The sequence below is a fragment of the Elaeis guineensis genome, chromosome 13 (assembly GCF_000442705.2).
Source record: "Elaeis guineensis isolate ETL-2024a chromosome 13, EG11, whole genome shotgun sequence".
Classification (NCBI taxonomy): Eukaryota; Viridiplantae; Streptophyta; class Magnoliopsida; order Arecales; family Arecaceae; genus Elaeis; species Elaeis guineensis.
The window spans coordinates 53,859,856-53,868,462 of record NC_026005.2 but is presented as its reverse complement, the minus strand read 5'-3'; the positions used below and the strand labels follow the sequence as shown (position 1 = coordinate 53,868,462).

The window sequence follows — 8,607 nt, the reverse complement described above, 5'->3', positions numbered from 1 at the left end:
GAGAAATTTTATTTTCTTTTAAATGATCAAGAAACTCATTAGTTAAGTATTCACCTTCTCGATCAGATCGAAGAGCTTTGATACTTTTATCAGTTTGTTTCTCAATCATTCTTTGGTACTCCTTAAACTTATCAAAGGCTTTGGATTTGTATTTCATCAAAACACATCCAAACATAGATAAATCAAGAGTAAATTGGATGAAATAGGAGTATTCACCTTTGGCCTGAGTCGATATTGGACCACAAATATCAGTATGTACTAGATTCAAAATGTCACTCGCCTTATCTCTATATCCAGTAAATGGAGTCTTGGTTATCTTACCCATAAGACAAGATTTACAAGTTCCATATGATTTAAAATCATAAGGATCAAAGATTTTTTTTTTGTATAACTTGTTAATCTTGTCTCATTGATATGATCAAGTCGGCAGTGCTAGAGGTATGTGACATTCACATCTTCTCTCTTTTTTTTCTTCATTTTATCAACATGAAGTACATTGTCATTAAGTGACAAGAATAAAAGACCATTATCTATATAAACATTGCCATAAAATTCATTAGAAAAATAAATAGAGCAACCATTGCTCTTTTCTTTTATTTCGAAATATTGTTCAAGTAACAGAGGTACAGACATAATATTTTTAATAAGTTTAGGCATATAGTAATAGATCTTCAATTCCAAAATTTTGTCCGAAGGCAATTTCAACAGCTTGATTCCTATGACTTCGGTCTGGATAGACTCTCCACTAGTGCTGAACAGCACAAAGTCACCTTCATTCAGACTCCTTATGTTCTGCAGACCCTGTAACGATTTGCAAAGGTGTAAAACACGGGTGGTATCTAATACTCAAGAATCTGAAGTTGAAGTACTTAATGATAAGTTTGTTTGTATCACATACAAACCTTTAGCAACACTTGCTTCTTGTGCTTCAAACTTGCAAGGTAGTCTTTGTAATTTCTCTTTCAGTGCCCTTCTTTGCCGCACTGATAACAAGTATCCTTGGCAGAGACCTTCTTCGCCTTCTTCTTTGAGATGCTAGCCTTAGGATTCATCTTTTTCTTAGAACTCTTCTTGTCTTTCTTCTTGGAGATCTTATCTACAAGAAGAACTGGAGCCTTTTCTCCTTTGAAATGGCTTTCTGCTATCTTTAACATATTCAGCAGTTCAGGCAGGCTGGTGTTCAGTTTGTTTATATAATAGTTTATGACAAACTGTGAAAAAAATCAAAGAGTGATTACAGGGATCAAATTCTGACTAAGCTCACCATCCATGGTAAAACCCAACTGTCCCAGACGAGTGATCAAATCAATCATCTTCAGGACATGAATCTGCACAGATGTGCCTTCATTCATCCTGGCACGGAATAATTATTTAGATATCTCATATCTAGCAGTCTGGCTTTGTTCTCTATATAACTCCTTCAAATTAAGCAGTATGGAAGGAACATCCATGCTTTCATGTTGTCTCTGAAGCTCATTGCTCATAGAAGCAAGCATGATGCACTTGATAGTCATACTGTCATCTTGCCACATCTTGTATGTGGTCTTTTCCTCCTCAATAGCATCTTCATCGATCGTATCGGATGCAGGGGTATCCAGAATATAGGAGACTTTCTTCTGAGTGAGAACAATTCTCAGATTCCTCAATCAGTCCACATAATTTAGTCTGATCAACCTATTAGCATCTAGTATGCCACGTAGTGAAAATGAGGATGCCATTATGCAGATGAAATCTACAAGTACAAGATAATGTATAAGTGGACAACTCATGATGACATACATTACTAGATTAGGACTTTTGGTCTAATTATGTCTTTCACTATTTTAACGAATTTCATAGCCCTCAAATATGAAAACGAGAAACATCATCATATTTCTAAGTGGGGTTGAGGTTCCTATTCTTCACAAACACCTTGTGGATAGCATAACAAGCATTCATGAGTTCAAGAATAGGTAACTCTTTAACAGTTGTATCTCATACAACTCTCAACATTTTTCTTGCCTCTAGATTACCCATGGTCTTGTGGATAGCACAACAAACTACAGTATTCTAGTTAAGTTAACCCTTCATTCTTATATGGTCATACTTAAACAATGCTGCCCTTATGGATAGCACAACAAAACAACACTATTCAAATATGCCATAAGCATTAATATACACTTAGTCAACATCATATCAATCTCCATAGCAAGTCTTGTAGATAGTACAACAAACTCACTACAGATCTTGACATACTCTATTGACTAAGCATGAAGAAAGGCTTTTGTAGTATGTACATCACTAATCAATCCAAATTTGAAACTCAATAGATCAAATTGGCTAGGTAAGTAGGTGGGAGGCTCCCCGAAGCTTTTCTTAGACACCAACAGAGTTGGCTAGGCTAGCATTCGGACCTAATTAAATAACTATCTTTGACACTTGCCTAGACACTAATTCATCAGTGAATCCGACATTCGGTTAGCAAGTGAATTCCGACGCTACAACTTAATATAATTTTTAATTAAGGGTCTTAGACTAGTCCCATACACATCCAACACTTACATCACATGTAATATGCATATAATAAGAATGAAAATAATTTTCATGCATCATATCATGCTATATAACATGCTATTCAAGTTGTAATATTATCATTTAACTATGCCAAAAAAATATTATGATTGCTAGAATCATGCAGGGTGTACTTATAATTTTGGTTCAACACTTGAGCCAATATCATTTGACTATGATTTGGACTCAACTCTGTGGTCCAATTCACATGTCAAAATTGACTTGGGTCAACAAATTGAATCAACATCTAAACCCTAATCAAATTAGGTTTGACCAAGTCAGCAAATAGGCAAGAAACAATACACTCTAATAAAATCGATTCAAATATCAATCTACCATGAATCATAAAATTTCAGATTATGATAAATTCAAAATTTAACAACTGAAATTTAAAGTCACACTTCAAACATGGTCAAAAATAATTTTTGATTTTAAGATGATGCAAGAAATCGATAGAATATTTAGGCATCATATGAATCAGATTAAATTTATACTACAACAATAGCATCTTTTTGATTGATTCTAATAAAAGTGGCTTTGATATCACTATTGAATTTTGATCACACAGCGAAATATGAATTTTAAAAATTTTTAACATGCATAAAATCAGTTTTAACAATTAAAACCAGCATATCGGAATTCAAACTCTAGAATCACCTTGTAGACACCAATCAAATCAAAACAAGCATGCAATGAGATAGAAGTTATACTTCCTGAAGTCAGTAGTCGAGTAACAAAAGAATCCCCATAAGGCTCCAAAGTAGAAGCCCTCCAACGGTGATCCATACGAAAAATGATTAGGGTCCTTCCCAACTGAAGTAGTGCTGTAGCCTTTCTTCACAAGAATACTGTTGGCTTCCTTCTCAAAGAACGGTTAGCACCACCACCTGTAGTCTTCGAATCTTCCATTAGGATCACACCAAGAATCTCTTCTCAAGAGATCTCACTACCCAAATTTTGGTTTAGAGCTCCAACAATTGGAAAACCCAAACCCTAGGACAAGCAATCCCTTGCTTTCCTTTTGCCTCTTCTCTCTTCTCTCTATTTTTTCCACTCTTATTTTTTCTTATCTTTTTTCAAAATTTTTCTGTCTTTTCTTCTCCTATCACATGCCTAAACATGAGAATTTTTCAGTTCTTATCTCATAAGAGGTGTGCCATTTAAATAGGAAAAGAACGGATGCATGAAAGTCCCAAGGGGCGCCAACTCTTGGAGCTCTACATCCTTCATGCGGAGAGCAATTTTTCGTGTAATATTAAGTGGCGCAGAAGAGCCTTCAAACAAAAGGACTCCTCTTCTGCACTCCATAATTCCCTATAAGTAAAACGTGTGTGATAATTCAAGAAAATCGGTGGAATAAGAAGAGGTTGTTAAGAGCCTTAAGTGAGAAGGACTCCTCATTGCAAATAAGTAGGCGTCCCTTATTAATTTTTGGATGAACTTTCAGGTGGGTGGAATGGAGGAGTTTTAGGTCACATGGAACACTTCCATGTTAAGATAAGAAACTAATTAATTTAGATCTAATCCAATTAGATCAAAGTCAACTGGTTAGGTCTAGCTCAAATACTTTGAACTAATTTAATTGAGAATTTGGGTTAACACAATGTATTAGCATATCAAATTAATCTCTAGGATTTATATTAAATCCTAATTAGATCAGACCAAGATCAAATTCTAAAGTGTGTGATCCATTGGGTTCTAAATCTTGCCAGCAGTGGATCCAGGCTTTTGGCCTAGCTCTAATCCAATTAGATTAGGTCAACCCAATTGCACTAATTAATCAAAATTTTTAATTAATTTTTGAATTAAACTCTTTTAATTCTTGTGAGTCTGCAAGTCAAGATTGACGTCTAGCAACGTGTCATGACTATCCGGAAGAGATGAAATTTGGTGGAAATATCAAAATTATCCTTCAGTGGCAAGTTATCATGCAATTCAATCTTTCAGTCACACAACACTCCAGATGAGCTATGGACATAGAACCATATCAAACCCAAATGCTTATCTATATGTATCTCGATCAGAAGGTGATGATTCAGTTGATGATACATTAGAAATCTCTTTCTAATTATCATTCTGCTTTGTCAAAGACTGTCAGAATCATCAACCTATGAAATTACATAGGATGTTTGCTCTCCTTATTTGGAGTGACTGATCCCTTATTGACTACTCACAACCTCTATGCATACTGCACCATATTTAGAACACCCCACACAAGGATTAGAGAATCAAGCTAGAGAATGAGCCAAAATATGGATTCATATACACAAGGTACCATGGTGATCTTAGGTCTAAGGATTACTTGCACAACTCCCACTAGAGAACAACTAGCTGACGTGCAAATAAGGCTCTATCAGATGTTCTCTCGTAGGTCAATTTAGTGAACTCATTCTCTAATGAGCATTCACGTTCTTGTATTAGTGTCACCACACAAGTGGTTGTGAAATCAACTATCCTCTCCATCGAGCATACATAGGATGTATCAGTTTTATCGGTATCATTGAGTCGGTATCATTGATCTCCGACTCAATGAACCAATGACTGAAAATATTTTAGATTAGGACTATCAAGGATTTAAGTCTCACTGGCATGATCTCATCATGACCCTAAAACCATTGTTCTAGCCTATGGGGTTCATTATAATCTTAAATAAGCATAAGATGCCGCATATAATGAATCAAAGTGCCTAATTTTATTAATAAATAATGTCAAATACATGAGTTTGGAAGATAAAATATAGAAAAAATACTTCATCGCATCACATATGCGATTGACTTGTAGGATATTATTCTTTCAAGTCGGTATGGGGTTTAATTTTGGTTCTGCTTTTCTTGCCTACAACAATGCCAAACAGGGCCTTAGGGTCTAAGTTTCTTGGCAGCCATGTTTCTATTTTTATTTTATTTGTTCTTTTGGGGCCAAAATCATGTAGCCTATGTATAGTGCATGAATAAATGAAGGGATGGTGATGAGTTGCAGTGTATGAGTTTGTCTTGTTGAGAAAAAAAGGTGGTTTCTTTGCTCTTACATCCCTTGTTTCTTCCCTCTTGCCCACCCTCTCTGTCTTATCCATCTCTCTTGTCTCTCTCACTCACTCCTCTCTATTGTCTTCTTTTGTTGGCTTTTCTCTACTCTCTATTATTTGTAGATGTGTTAGCCGCATTTACATATAAACTTGCCAACCAAGTTGTCCTATACTATTTTGGTGTCAAAGCTAAAGGATCCTATTCTTTTTCTTCCTTTTTTTCTTTTATCTTCTTTTTATCCTTTCTCTTTCCCCTCATCATCATAGTATTAAATGAAGAGTTAAGTTTCAAGATTGATGCCTTGTGTGAAAATATCAAATATGATAAGAAGGTATTTGGGCAGATGCGTTATGATATGACATCTGTCAGAAACTATCTGACATCAATAACGACTATGGTGCAAGAACTTGTAATGGCCCATGGTGCTGGATGGTGCAAGAATGCATTTGACAGTCTCCAACCTTCAATCTTCAACAAGCTTCCAGTCCAATTCTTCGGACACAGTCACAACTCCGACTATCCAAGGAATCATTGTTAAAATGTATTAGAGATGAGGATCCATCCGACAAGAATCTTATGATTAAAGATGCAGCTTTGAAGTAGTTTCTGAATTGTGAAAATGTGGATGGCTATCAATCAATATATTGCATCAAAGCACTTTGCAAATCCATTCTTCGCTGGTTTTGCAGATGTATCAGTGGATGTTATCAATTGGATGATCAAAAGCTTCATGGTCATTGAACAAAGTATGCTAGAAGAACCAATTGATGGAGTGGTTGCAAGAAAGTTCAGATTGGTTTCGTTATCAAATATTGAAGATCCACCCTTTCAAGCATGAGGAGACAAATCATCAAGATCCTGGGGATGAGAGCCACACAGCAGAAGCATATAGTGAAGTCAAGGGCTTGGGCATTGCAACTAATTTTCTAATATGATGATCTAAACCCTCATATAACTCGGAGCGTCAACAGAAGATATTGGAGCATTGGAGTTATTTGACTCTCTAGATTTAGTCGTAAAATATGTCTTTGTTTTAGATATATGATATTAGATTATTTGGCCCTTTAGTTACTTGACATGCAAGGTCCTTGGTTTCCAAGTTAGTTGTTTGTTCTTATTAGGTTACTTGGTCCTTAAGTAACATAGGGTCTAAGTTACTTAGCAGCATAGTTTGTTTTTTTATTTTATTAGGTTACTTAGGGCCAAAGTCATATAGCCTACATATAGTGCATAGAATAGTGAAAGGATAGAGATAAGTTGTCTTTTGTTATCTACAAAATCGAGTCATCCTGAAACTTCCTTTACCAAACTCAAAGAAGGCGCCACATCACTAAAAACATCCATTCAACATTATACATTCAATGACATTGCTTAATCACAGAAAAATTTATAGTTGCTTGAGCAAAAGGGAACCAAATGAGGCCTTTGAGATTGCGTTGCTGGGTCTGAGTTTTCCCCAGCCTTCCACGTTATTATATTTTCATCTTTAGCAACTAATAGATTTTCTTACATATTGCATCTAATAAATCATTTTCCTGAAGATGTCTTTTCAATTCTCATTTGCAAAGTTTCTACCAAATTTAACAACTGTCTTTGTAGTCTTTGTAGAGTTTCTTCCAACTAACATAAATACTCAATCATTAGTTACTGCTACAATTTGTAGACTTTGCTGCAGTGCTATATGTAATTTTCTGTTTTTATGGAGACATCCCTTCTCTCATGTCCAATTTATCCACATCATTTAGGAAATTGTGTACTGTTACACTTCATCTTGTGAAAAGATGATGACATTAGTTTTTCGCACCAAATACTTCAATTCCTGCAAGCATAAAACCTAACATTTTATAATGCATGGATATTTACATGCATGAGACATGTTCTAGTATTGAGTTTCAAAAGGTTTGGGTTTTTTTTCTTTTTTTGTGGGAAAACCAAATTTCTTTTGGAATATATCACATTTCTGGGTCAGTTGATTTCATCAGTGACATTGTGCTTGGCATCCTCTGCCTGTATATTGGTCCGGATAAATAGAGAGCAATATGAGCACAAGTGCAACAGGTCAGAGTCAAGTGATGTTCTTTCTACAATGTTGGCCTTTCTTGTCTGATGGTTTAAAGATGTGCCATTTAAACTGTCATCATTATCTTAAATCTTGACATGACTATTTATTTCCACAGTCAGCTCCTGTAAACCGAGAAAGTGAATAATGAATAATTATTTTCAAAACCACCACCAAAGCCCCATCTTTCTTTTTACCCCTTCTAGAATACCAGCTTTTCAACCTACCGAAATATCTATATTCTGATTGTGATAATATTCCATTATTATAAGGTGAATTTTTCTGTAGATGTTCTGGGATTATGTCCATGCTATTGCCTTATATCAGATATGTTTCTTATTGCTTGATATACTCTGATCTTTATGAATTCTTCTTTCTGAATATTCTTACAGGGAAAGATTTCTTGTTCAATGCATGTAAATGCACTAAACCAGACAGTCGTTCGACAGGATTGCTATCCAGACTGAGTTAATTCAGTGCCTTTGCAGATCATCGGGTGGTGGTCATTGCTCTTTTCACCTTTTGTGAAAATCCTGGTCTGTTGAATGTTCGTGTCTTCTTCCTGTAGTGTATTGCAATATTGGCAAAAGATCTTGGAGAGATTTTATTGGATTGTCTAGTGGGAAGCTTTTCTAACTCCCAGGTACAATGTATGATATTATCTGTATGTGTATTGGCCATAAGCAAAATCATTGTAAATAGGTAATATATATGTATACATATTTGGCTAAAGTTGCATGTGTATCAACTGCCACCTGATTTAGTTTCTAGAGAGCAAGATCCTGAATAGGCAAAAGGCAACAGCAAATATTCGAGATACTTGCAGTTTATTAAAAACGAGGTTCGCGGACTTGGTACTGAACTTCGTATCAATTGCCGGTCGATATGATACTATATCTTATTCTATTGATAATAAAAAATTTTAAAAAAAAATTATTCAATGGTTAAAAAAAGAAAAATCAAGTGACATCG

General features: G+C 35.2%; 1 long non-coding RNA gene across 1 annotated transcript; it reads left to right on the top strand.

The window, feature by feature from the left end:
* The first annotated feature begins 2,946 nt into the window (after nt 1-2,946).
* Nucleotides 2,947-8,367, top strand: LOC140853459 (uncharacterized). Its single transcript, XR_012136531.1, has 2 exons — nt 2,947-7,019; nt 8,028-8,367. It is a non-coding gene; the product is annotated as an uncharacterized lncRNA (long non-coding RNA).
* Nucleotides 8,368-8,607: the final 240 nt, after the last annotated feature.